Source organism: Molothrus ater, chromosome 21 (assembly GCF_012460135.2).
Source record: "Molothrus ater isolate BHLD 08-10-18 breed brown headed cowbird chromosome 21, BPBGC_Mater_1.1, whole genome shotgun sequence".
NCBI lineage: Eukaryota > Metazoa > Chordata > Aves > Passeriformes > Icteridae > Molothrus > Molothrus ater.
Window position 1 is genome coordinate 4,396,779 of NC_050498.2, and position 13,317 is coordinate 4,410,095.

General features: G+C 40.7%; 1 long non-coding RNA gene across 1 annotated transcript; it reads left to right on the top strand.

Moving 5' to 3' along the window:
* The first annotated feature begins 7,833 nt into the window (after positions 1-7,833).
* LOC118694271 (uncharacterized) lies at positions 7,834-9,841 on the top strand. Its single transcript, XR_004981399.2, has 3 exons — positions 7,834-7,962; positions 8,976-9,027; positions 9,544-9,841. It is a non-coding gene; the product is annotated as an uncharacterized LOC118694271 (long non-coding RNA).
* The last annotated feature ends 3,476 nt before the right edge of the window (positions 9,842-13,317 follow it).

Below are 13,317 nucleotides of genomic sequence, written 5' to 3' on the forward strand. Positions count from 1 at the left end.
ATCAGTTGAGATAAATTTTCTCAATCTTTGCTATTGTATAAAGCAGGCTTAAACTAAAGACTTAACTTTTTGGTCTTCCCAAATTAAGACATCTAGGGATTTCTTCATGGAAATCGGGAGAACCCAGAAGTGTCAGCTGCTCACAGAACTGCTGACTTAGTGGCAAGTGATCAAAGGATGAAGTATCTATCACTTGAGGTACATTTACAAATTTCTTAGCTCCTTCTTAGGCTTTTTTCTAAATAGCTGGATGTTACAAGCATTCAGTGCATGAATCTCCCTGAAAATCTAGTCCTGAGTGTAGGAACTGAGCTCTTGAAACTCCACCCTGGTGTGTGTTCATATGGGTACCTCAGAGCACCCACATTAGCAGCTAATTTCATCTTGTTCATGTTGGGGCAAAACTCTGACACATTCTGGTCGGTCAAGGATCAAACTCAGTGCAGCACCACTCCTGCTGCAAAAAGCAAGTAAGATAATAACAAGCTTGATATCTGCTGTACCTACAAGTGCTTATTAAGGGATAAGTATCATTTCACTTTCATCACTTCCATAGTCTGGATGACACGATATTGACTATTGGAATTGCAACATTTCCAAGCCTCTATCTGAACTCCCGAGCTTACATTCTGAATGGGTTTTATATGTAGTTTGAAAAATATAAGAACTCTCAGGGGGTTTGTACTTTTATTTTCCTTTCTTGTTCTTCAATTTAGAGCTGTACTAGCTTTATAGGTGTGGCTCTTACTTAATCTTTCTTTTCTGGACAGTAATTGGACTTGACAGAGGTGAAAGTTTATGTAGTATCTAATAGAATGTATTCTAACTGAAACAATTGAGTAACTTCCTCTGTGCCTCCCAAAATGTCCCATTTAATTCTACTCACTTGTAGTTCTTATAGCCTTGATCTCAAAGGATTTCCCAGCATGACTCAGCTAAATCTTAGAAGAACTAAAGGAGGTTTAGCAGCAGTTTTCAGTCAGAGGAAAAGGTCTTGCAGCAGAGAACCAGCAGAGACCAGAAGTCCTGGATTCCAGTCCTGGTGGTGTGAATGTTAGTCGAGTGCAGTGTTAAGGCATCAGTGACGCAGGTGAGCAGAGACTATTCTGGAATAAGCTTCTCCAGAAATAATGCTCCTTAAAATCCCATGATTTTCTATCAAATTTATTTGGCCTAAAAGCCTAACATGGGCATTTTGAGCATCAGCACCACATGCAGCAGACACATGTGAATGGAAGATGCATCTTCCTGGAGAGTGTGTGCTGTGTCAGTACAGGTGGAGGAGTAGCTGTCACTTTGCACTCTGCCTGAAATGTAATCCTGCAGGCTCATTGAAAAAAAGAAGTTTTCAGGTTTTGTTTGGACAGTATCATGCAGGAGTAAGCAGTGAGTGTGAACACACAGTGGTTGCTGGAGACCAGGAGGAAACTAAAGGAGGCTGGGGTTGTTTGGTTACAAAGAGAACAGTGAAGTAATTCACATAACATATCTAGGAGACAAGAAGTATCTTCATTTTCCTTGAGGAAAATAAAACAAATAAGTGGATAAAGATTGAATCTTATTAAATCTGATTACATCTGTTTTTCTAATAGATCTTATGGTTGATTGACTTCTGTGCTTATGGGTACTCAAGTTCCAAAGGAAACTTTCCCTGCTTATTTTTTTGATCATGTAGAAAGATTTTTCTCTTTCTGTGTCTTTGCCTTTATTTTTTTTTCCTTTACTTGGGGCACTTTAGCCTCAACTGAGGCATCTATTTTCATGAGGCTTTGGAGAAGGTAATTATCACTGTCCTTATCTGTGACACTAGTCCCAGATCCCGAGGCTGGTTGAGTTACCCTAGCTGTGTCCCAGCTCCATGTCAGGACAAGACCCAGTTACATACATTGTACTTGTGCAAAGGGCACAGCTTTGGGGCAGTCCCTGCAGCTCCAGCCAGTCCCTCCTTGGGGATGGTTAAAGGGGCAGGGCTGTGATCACACTGGGGAAGCATGGTCCCAAAGCTTTGTATTCACAGGAAGTTTGGCTAATAAATACACAGCTCATTCCTTTTGTTTTGAGTGGTACAAGATACTATTGTTTCATATGACAGCTAAGCCAATTCTACAAAACCCAGAGTCTTTAAAAAGATAAACTGAATTTCTGGACTTGCAAGGCCAAGTCTGCATCTGGTGTGAATCCAGTGGAAACAGGCTGGTGTGTGGGAACTGAGAAGCTGGCCTGTAGCACAGAATCAGAGTGGAGATCCAAAAGGCTCTCTGAAATGCTGCTCCCCATATCTACTGCTTTACTGGCCACAAAGAAGTTGGATTCCGTAGTGCCCTGTGTGATGGGGGTTTGCAGTGAATCACAGGCCCTGCTCCCAGAGCAGTTCACCTCCTCAACCACCCACTGCTTGATTCAATTAACCCAAGAAAGCTCAGTAACGAGGTGGATTTGGGAAGTGGCTTTGTGTGTTGTTAAGGCTAAACTCCAGTGCACCCACAGGGGATGGGAATTGCAGAACTGGGGCCCTCTGCCTCAGCAAGGAGGAGATTTCATCTCCCCCACCTACTCTACCCAGAGGAGAGTTGAGCAACAGTCTCCACTGGCCAAACCATGCAATGACATCACCTTTGGAGGAATGCAACAAGAATGTTTCAGATGATAAGAGTAAACATGTTACCAGAAAAAAACCGTGTGTTTGAAATTCCAGGTGAAGCCCAGGGAAGCAGAAGTCACACACATCTTTAAGGAGAAGCTTGGTGGTGCAGGACAGTGAGCCTTGACTTCGTTCCAAAGGCAAGTAACAGCCTTGTCCTGCTTGCAAAAGAGAAGAGGAAAACCAGAATTTATTGCTTGCACTAGGTTCACCAGATTTTGTCTACTGTTTTTCTCAGCTTTTTTTATTGTTTAAAATAAAGTGCGCAGTTTCCTAATTTTTAAATGTTTATTTTCTCTCTGTTGAGATCAACGGGTCATTAGCATTAAGTATTGGTTCTGCAGCTAGGAGTGTTTCTGGGCTTTGGTCCTTTCTTTTTAAAGCAAAGCTTTTGGAGAAAATTTACATTCATCTAAGTATTACCATAAAGAGGCTGGTTAAAAATCCCAAATCAGTCATGCTCTTTGCTTCAAAAGTTCTTCAGGAATGCAAGGAATTTAGTCTGGAACAATTACATTATTTGCAATGGTAACTTCTTAGCCAACCCTGGAATAGTTTATGTGGTTAAAAACCTTTGCAAGAGCAATTGAAAAATTATGTTATCCCATCTATTGTTTAAAGGATTCCATGTGGTGCAGTTCTTTGAATATATGGGAAGAAAATGGAGCCAAAAATGAAAATTTGGCAGGGAAAAAATCGAAGTGCTTGCATTGGCTCTCAATCCAGATATATACTCGTTAATGATCTCATTTGAAAGATGTCTATATTAAGATCTGAAAGGTCTTGGTGTTCCCAAGGGACAGGCTCACTGAATGTTGTGATATACCATGAAACTAAACAATTTTTCTTACTGCAAATTAATCAAGAAATCAGCAATTCAGTCTGTGTGAGTAACAAAGAGCACATTATGAACACAGCCTTTTGGGTATCCTTGCTCAGCAGTGCATGAGAACTGCCATTGCAGGGAGGCACAACTCTGCTTTGTGCTTGCACACTCCTTCCTGGGAGGATCTAAAAATATGCCACAGCCCATTCAGACTCACTAAAGCTGCATTACAAAGTTACCTGCACACACTGCAACTACTGCAATACCAGCATCTCTACTTGAATCTCTGCTGAGGGCAGACTTGGACTAAGGCTCCCTCCTGGCAGCTCTGTTATTGCAGCAGGATGTCACAAGAGAGGAGAGAGGCACTTTACAGCAAGGACCATGTCAGACACTGTGGAGTTTTTTGGGTTTTTTTGTTAGAGTTGGGACTAAATGTATGAAATGGTATTTTTTGTTTGGATTTAGATGTTTATTAGTTTTTATTTATATTATAGTTTTATAAATGGTGAGTTTAATAGTATTTTATTTTAATAAACTAAAAATGGAGTCTTATTTCTTTTTTTACAAGTTTTTTTTAAGGATAAACAGTTTAATTAAAAAGTTATACTTAAATTATTTTTATTTTTAACTTAATAGCTAATTAGTTGTGGTATTTAATGTGGATTTTTAAATCTAATATATAATACTATTTAAACTTAAGAAGAAGGTGAAGAAGAAGGACTAGCTTCTGTTTGAAAATGTCTATCTTGTTTTATATATATTACTATATTTTAAAACCTTAAACTTTAAATTTTCTACCATGCGATATTACACACTTCTATTTGAACTACACACCTATAATCCCAGTTTTATCATTCAATTTTGGAAGCCTTCTCCACAGCCTCAGGTCAAATGCAGTGTTCTCTTGAGGGTCAGTGCCTGTCAGCACAGAAAGTCTAAAATTCTCAGTAGCCAGGATTCCAGCAAGTCACCACACATTTCTCAGACCTCACTGAGCAAACCCAATGTGGTCCTGTACCTGGGGACAGTGAGGGCAGTGGCACCCCAGAGAGAACTCTCTTGTTTTTCACTCTGTGCATGAGATTACACTTTTCTTTTAAAAACCTAAAATAACAAGAGTGTTCCTGCTTCTGGAGGCAGTTTTACACTCAAGTATTGCCTGTAGTAGCAGTTCTCTGAGCAGTAGCATCTCCTGCACTCAACTTCCGAATCTTGAGGCGGCCGGGTCCTTAACTCCATGGGATGAGTCATGGCAGATCTGCTGCACTGGGCCATTTATCCTATTTTCTTCCTCTGAGGCACAAGCAGCTCAGTTATCCCATAAATTCTAATGGTTTGCAATGCCCACTTGCCAAGAGAAGGAGGGAGTGTTGCAAGGACTGTAAAATTCATTGTCCCGTGTGTGTCGTATTAAATGGTGTAGCCAAAAGATTTCCATGTTAAGGCTTCAACAGCAGTGCTCAGTTTGGAGTGTTTTATTCATCCAAGTGCTGTTAACCCTCAGTTGGTCCCTTTCAGAACTGTCTTTGGAGACATTTAGAAGGAGGATACCCGAGAAGATGGAGAAATCTTTGTGTGAAGAGTGGACTAAGCAGCTGAAGAATTGCCACAGGCTTTCAGGGCATCATCAAATCTATGCAAGTCCTTCAGATGAACAAGCCCCCCTCTGAAATGTTTAATCCAGGCAGGATTGTTGGAAAGTGTAATTAAAGGCCTCCCTCCAGGTGGGATTCTTCAGTGATTCCTGAGCCTTTTCTGGGGCTATGCTGATGTCTGTATAGCCAGAGGTGGTCCAGTCCAAATACTTATCAATACAGGTTTAAATCCCACCTCTTAGGTCAGTGGGTACATCCAGCTAGTCCAGATGTTTCTCATCAATGCCACCCCATCCTTATGAGTCCTTTTATTCCCTTTTTCCCTGATTTCTCCTAAATGCTACAGCAATCTCTCTATTTGCTTTATTTTGCTGGAGTGCCTTTTGTAGACCTATGTTCCTTAGATGCAGACACACAAAATATTTTGTACTTTTATGGCACGTTCCATTGAAGAAAGAGCCTTTTAGAAGAGCTGGAAGAGAAGGAATTATCAGCAATATACAAGGCTGAGCAACTTCAAAGAGACATCTTGATTTGCCTGGGGATGCACAAAAATCAGCAAAAGAAAGGAAAAAAATGGAACATTTATCTCCTATCTCACTTTAGCTTTTTTTTTCTTCTATAAAGTATATTTCCTTTGCTTATTCATGACGCCTTTAAGAATACCAAAAATCTTCTGACCTTCTTATAAAAAATAACTGAAGACAAACATCTGGTGTAAAATCAATACTTCTTAGTAGGCAAAAAGATCAAACAAACTCATTTTCTGTAGAATCTGTCTGATCCTCTCAAAAAGGCTTGCTGCTGAGATAGCTTCCCTACCTCACACAGGCAGCATTAAGAAGCTCCTTTCTCCTCTGAGACCGCAGGAGGTTTTACATTATGTTGTTAACCTCCCTCAGATCATCCCCTCCATGCACAATCCCAGTCACATTTACATGCAGACATAATGTCACTCAGCCCACTTGATGCCACTTACATCTCCTTGTTGCTATGGGGAACACTGATAAGGAACCAATTAGCAAATAAAATATTTGAGGCCGAATGTGAAAGCCACTGCTCGGTGGATTTGTGTGTGATAGGCAGTGACATTTCATTTGGCATTTGTCCTTACCTAGCTGAGCCTCTTCCACTGCAACCTCAGCCATATTCTGTGTAGTCAAAACATGCCCTTCTTGGGATTTAGAGGCTTAGACCTGCAACTGTATGTGACCCCGGGGAATTTTTACAGCTCTCGGGAGAAGTGGGAGAGCTTGGAAAGCACTTTTGCAGCATGGAAGTGCCAAGAGCACCATCCAGTGCTTGAGCTGAGTAAACACACAAGAACTCGGTGGCGCTGGGACAGAGGCAGCTCTGCACATCCCACGGTCCAGCTGCACCTGCTGGGATGCACAAGGAGTTCATGGAAAGAGACTCCAGCCAGTTAGAGAAGGAACTTATAAGGGAAGGTTGGCAGGGCTTTCATCCTCTCGGGAGGGCAGGAAACAACAGAGAAGGTCACATCTTTTAAAGAAGAGCTGTATTCTGAGTTGGAGTTACTGACTGAGGGAGCAAGAGATACAAGGAAGGAGGAAAGTGAGGTGGCAATAGATGGGGCAGTTAAGAAAAGTAGGTGAATTAAATCCATGATGGAGAGGAGAGAAAACTGGGCCAGATACTTATCCTGTTATCCTTCCCCTTTGCAGAGTTGAATCAGCAGAAAGAGACTAGGAGAGTGCACTGGCAGCTGAGAAAATAAAGTGACTTCAGCTGCCACTGCACCGTCTCAACAGCCTGGTACTCTTTAACAAATGTGGGTAGTCCTGGATTTCAAGAATTAAAATAATTTGGAGAAAGGTTTTGCACAGATGTGTGCACTAAGTAGTAATTTTTAGTACATATGGCTACAGATTGTTAATGGGCTAGAGAGAAGGAACTTATATTGGAAAACAAGGAGTCCATGGGGCTAAAAATGGGCATAGACAAAAATAATTGTTATCTGTAAAGAAGTGATACCCAAGTAAATGTCCTAGAAAAAGGATAGAACTTTTCTATGGACTAGGAGCTATGCAATAATCTGTGAAAACTCCAGGTCAGCAAGGAAATATGAATTTGGTATATTATGAACCAGATATGTATTAATCAGAGATGAGGAGTGCTCCAGTTTAGCACAATGTTTGTGGTAATATACCCTCCCCAAAACAAGACTTTGGGCATAATTTGGAAATGTTGTAATCCAAGACAGCTCCTCTGTTGTGTTCAGTGTTCCCAGGAACAGCTTAGCATATGTTTGCTCTTACTCTTTTTATATTGAACTTGCAAAGAGAGCAAAAATCACTTCTTTGATTAATATTAAGCAGTGTTTTGTTTGTGCCCTGTGGCAGAAATGCCCAGATGGAGTGGGCTGGATACTGAAAACACGAGAAGCATTTAATGTTCTGTGGAGCTCTGTTAAAGTAGTCTGAATAGAACATCTGGTATCAAATATTTGGATAAATCAGTTTCTGCAAGTATTTGGACCTGCTCTGGGTCTGTGCTTTGTTCCAGCTTTGCATTCCCTCTCTTCCTTCCTTGTTGCTAGAGCCAATAGATGATGGTTTATTGCCTGGTGCAGCCCATTAAAGTGCCTTTGTTGGGGCTTGGCAATTAGCTGAGCAGAAAGAGTGTAAAAATCACTTTGACATCTGTGGGGTTGAAATGGCAACACCGACTTAAGATCTCCCTGAAAGGTTTTTTATCTGTCCACAAGGCGATGGAGAAAGAAGAAAGAAAGGTTATCCAGAGGTTTTGGGAAGATATTGTCTGAGGTGTCTGCAGAGTGGGACCCTGTTTGAGAGCTCTGGTCTGTGTAAAATGTGCCTGCCCACCACAGGGCCCTCCTGGGGATATATCCATGCAGCACCTGCCTGCCAGGGAAGGTGAGTGCTACCCCACAGCTCAGCACTTCCAAATGCCACTGCCAGCCCAGCCTTATGTGCAAGGAAAACTCCTGCAGAGCTGAGGAATGTGAAAACAGGAGTGTGGTGTGTCACAGGACTGATGCCACTCGACAGATGGAGGTGCCCATGGTGCAGTCACACAACATTCCACAGCCCCAGTCTTCTTCCCAAAACCCTCCCACTGCTGGGCACAGTGAGGAGGGGCAGCTCTCACATCACCAGCTGTGACTGCAGAGGTGACTCAAGGGCTGGTGCACATGAACCACCTGTGGCCCTGATTTTTTAAGATTTTCTAAGCCTTCTGATGTTTATATTCTTGTAACAAAGTTTCTCACACACTTTCTGTAAATAACTTATTGTTCTGCATTCTTTTATGGAGGAGGAGAAATTTGATGGATTGTTGGTTTGTCCAGTGTCGTTGGAGAGGTGGCACTGTCACCCTCCAGTCCACTGTCACTCTTGGAAATCTATAAATGTTGGAGTCAGAAAAGTAAAGGCCCCTTTTTTACCTTGGAGATTCCAGTGTCCATGTCATTTTATTTCGTGTCCTAGAGCAACAATCACCCAATTTAGAAGTGTTTGAGATGAATCCTTTCACTTTAGGAAATGTTTCAGATTAATCCTTTTACTTTAGGAAGTGTTTCAGCTAAGGAAGGCTGAGTACACAGAGCTACTGTTACTCTGAGACTTTGGACATTTGGCTTCACTCCTGGACAGATTTTCCTAGGAGTGGTGTTTTCCCCTGTAAATTTTACCAAATTTACCTGCTTAGAGGCTCTGACTCCTGATCTATGACCAAAGCCATGAAAGAGCACCAAATGGGAATTCCTAAATTGCACAATTGAGAGTATTGTAAAGCAACTGTTTCATGTATAGTAACCAAGAAAAATGTCTCACAATGTAACATTCTCTGCTACTAAGAAAATAAGGTACTTTGAGTTACATTCCTATGTTTAAAGGGCTGGATTTCTTCTCTTTTGTCTTGTTTTCAGGCTTGATACATCAAGAAAACTTCAGAGGAGTTGTTACTGCCTCATACCAATGGTAAGGCGAAAGAGAAGCAAGTTATTAATGTTTAATGTTGTTTTGTGCCAGATGTTTTGCTGGTAGAAATCCATAGCTCCACAGGCATCAATTTCTTCAGGATCTGGAATGTTTGACACAATTTTTTTTTTCTCCTTTCTGGATGGTTTGTAAAGGAAGCTGCTTGGTTTTGCAATATTGAATATTCACGCTGAGAAGTTATAAGCAAAAACAAAATAATGAGAGACAGGGTCTCTAATAAGCTTCCTGTCACATGAGGCTGTGGTTCTGGTGAAGCAGATGTGGTTGCTGACTTGTTTCCAAAATGTTTGTTGAGTGGTGATTAGATTCTGTCATAGTGATGTTATATCTCTGTGATCTCATTCAATACAAGTAGTTCTGCAAACAGTGAAATATTTTTTTCCTATGGATTTAGGCATGGATTCTCTGATGTCTAATGGGGATTTAATTCATTTTAGCCTGTTTCTTCAATGAGAAATGAATAATCTGTCTTAACTTGGCTGTCTATTTTCACAGAACTTGCAGGAATTAAATATTGTAAGTTCTAAAAATCTGAGTGGGAATTATGAACCAGTTCCAACACCGTTTGGGGCCAATTCATATAAACAAACATAAACATGAGTCTCATTTTTTTTACAAAAGCAAAAGGTAAGAATCAATCTTTATTACTTTGTATTTCCACATTACCTGCTTGATTCTCTTCTGGTTTATTTGTAATCAACCCTAGAAGATATCTTTATTTATAAAGCTTTATGAAATATGGGACTTTTTTCCACATTGAATGCATATTAAGTCATCATTAATTTATGCTTGTTACAGGCCACACAAGAGGTCACATTCTCTTTTCATTGCCCTTGCTGAAGCATGGCAAAGAGGTGACATGCATTTTAACTTACATGTTTGCACAGGCAAGTGCAGAGAAAACTAATTCTAAAGGAAAAATTATCTATTCTATCACCAGTTCTGGTGAAGGAAATGTAGAATTAAAATTATCTTTGGGATTGCTGAGTCCAGTCTTCTGCTCTGTAGTGAGCCAAGTTTCCATTTTTTTTCATAAACAGCTTAGTGCTATTCAAAAATATGCTCTTTCCTCCTTGTTGCCTCTCCTATTCTCCCAGTTACCCTCTTTACTTTGTGTTTGTTCCAGAATTTCCCTCTTTTGATGGGGAAAAAAAACCTTTTAATTTCCATGGTCAGTTTAGGCATGTTTCTCTTGTTCTGTGAACATCCTAAAAAATTAATTACTGCAGGTAGCCATGTCTGTATAGGGAATAAGGGAGGAAAACCCTTAGAAGAAAGAAAATCTTCACTTGGGTAAATCCTTAAGACTCAAGTCTGTTGGAAACTAGGCTTTAACAGCACTTAGCATAAAGTGTTTGTGTATCTGATACTACCAGGTTTTTCTGGGACTGGCAAATGAATTATTTAGTAATGGAAACTGCATGTGCATGTGTTTGGCTTCTGTAGGTTCACGTGATAGAAAACTGTAAGAGTGTCTGTAGGGATCACAACTGCACAAATTTGTGTCTTATACCCTATGTCTTAACAGGACTCCGAAATTCCCATTTAGCTGGGTACAAGAGAGAGAACAGAGTGGCAAGTCTCAGCTTTTATTGCTAATGCTTTAATGCAAAATAACATTTATGGTCTGTAGATTTGGTTCTGTGCAAGCCTGTGTGACTTAAAATTTATTACACCACTTCATATCCATGCATCTCTCTCCTGTTCCTGGATATAAAATAAATTAAAGGTCCAAAAGGTTACCTTTATGTTAATAGAGCCAGATATACCCAATATTTGCCTTCCCTGGACAAAGGAATTGGATCAAGGACGGGCTTGTCCTGTTAGCATGTGACAGTGTCAGCCCTGTGTACTGCAAAGCTTCATGGAGCCTTAGAGAATAAAAAAGAAAAAAGCCAAGTACAGCTCAATGGAAAACAGATGGAGTTTTCATTAGATATTACTTTTAATGATCTGCTTGAAAAGTAAAGATACACCATTCTGAGCAGAAGGGCCTCATAATAGCTGTGTTTGGGTCCCAGGCTCATTAACTTAGCTACAGATAAGCAAGACTGCAAGATCTTTGTATCATTAGAGGTTCCAGTCAAGCTTGCCTACCATTATTAGAATTCCAAACACAGCAGAAATATTTTGGAGCCTTAACAATAATTTATCCTGAAGATGTATCTTTATTTAATGATTCAGAGTTGTTATTATGGGCCTGGCACTCAGTTGCTCAGTTTCTGGAGTATTACCATTTAACCTAGGTCAGGATAAAAATCCTGGAATATTCATTGCAGGGCAGACCTGAGGGCCTGTTCTTTACAGTGCTCTTGGGTGTGACTGTCCCAAATGGTGTCACTGCTCTGAGAGGTGACCCCAGCAGTTCTACAAAACCTGAAGATCCCTCCTAAAAAGAGGGACCCTGCAATCTGTGCCTCTGGGTACTAAATCAACTTTTGACATGTAAAGAACAATGCAAGCCCAGGGTTTTAGGAGTAGATGCTTGCTGCCAAACCACAAGAAATGCTTTTGTCTGGAACTCATGGAGCAGTAACATAGCAGTGGAGGGTGTACCCTTGTCTGTTATTCCCTCTGAGCAATTTCTCAGAGACTTGTTACCAGGATTCAGATAGATTTCATGGAACTAGGAGAGAAATAGGCTTTGATTTCCTTACAAAAGGAGGGAGAGACAATAGAACTCAGCAAAACGTGGCATTGTTTTATTTCTGTCTGACAGTTATGCAAGCAAAACTCAGTGCCCATCTTCAGGCAGGACTCTCTAAAGTACTGAGACTCATGTGAGAAAATTTGTGTTATCTTTCTTCTGGTGTGAGTTGATAAAACTGCTTCATTTCCTCTGCATATGTGTATATGTCTTCAGCTGATCTCCAGCTGGGGAGCACAAATCAGAATCCAAGTTCCTCAAAGTTCAAGGAAGTCTGGAGCTGATGTTCTGGTTCACTGCCATCTCTGCAGAAAAGTACCTGCATGAATAAATTTTTTAAAAGCCTCATTTTCCTAGGAGACAGACTAGAAGGATCAAGTCCAGTGACAATCTTCACAAACTGCTAATTAAATAGTGTTATGGAGCCAGGTTTTTCCCACTCTGTTAGAAACCTTCTTTAACTTCCACACTAGAGTTATTGGTTGGCTAGTTTGTTCACATTTGTATTGTGCCAAAGCTGCCTTTTAGTTTAGATTATTACACACAAACTGAATGCATTAGATTTCCTCTGCTTTTTGTATCTTTCTGGAAAAAAAAAAAGAAAAAACAAACCCCAAAATTTGTGTTCAAGGTCAAATTATTTCTACATGCAATTTAAGGGCAGGGGGAGAATAAGCAAAAGGAGCAGATGGTGAGAGCTTTATAGTTAGGTTTGTGTACCTTAGTTACAACGGCCCAACCCTTTTCCAACAACATTTCTGCTCTTCTGATTGCTCCTGTTACCTCATGTCCAAGTAATTGCAGCGGATTTCTTTGTGATTTATTTGCAGACATCAAGGATATCCCCCTGCTATGTTGCTAGAGTGAAAAAAACAACACTTATACAATTGTTTATTTCTTCTTCAGCCATTCAGTGGCCTTTTCCTGACTCATTGTATTATTTTTTTGAGCGTGGGTGGCCAAACCTGAACAAGCCAGTTCCATCATAGAGATGATTCCAGCATGAGGTGAGAGGTTCCCACTTTAGTTTGTGAAGAATTTTCACAGGGTGAATTCTCAGCAAATTCTAAGCAGGTGCCTTTCCAAGGTGTCTAGTTATGCAAAGCTCAGTCACCCAACTTGTCCTAAGTAAATAACCTGTAAGGATCAATGCAAAAATGCACACCTGAGGTGACAAAAGGCTTGATTTGTACAGGGGAGTTAACCCCTGCACTGCCTGGGGAGCAGCACATGGTGTCTGGTACTCCTGGGTGCCATGGTGTCCATGTGTGCACACAGCACAGCTGGGGCAATTACTGCTGCAGTGTTTCCAGCACCTTGGGGAAGGCAACCTCTCAATAAAATAAATTGGTATTTGGCAGATCTTTGCTGTGCCAAGTATTCCACCAGTGGAAAATTCTGGAGAAGTGATAAGAGGAAATGCAAGTGACCTCCAGAGCAAGGTACTCCTGTTGAAAAGTTGAGTTGTTTAAGATGTGATTTTAAGAGGTCCTGGATACCTTTTAGAAGTTGCTTCTTAAAGCATCTGAGTGTCAGCACCCTAGATATTTTAAACTGAGCATGCAAACCCCAGCATGGACGGGCACTCTTCAATGAGGGGGCCTACATGACTCCCTTTAGTC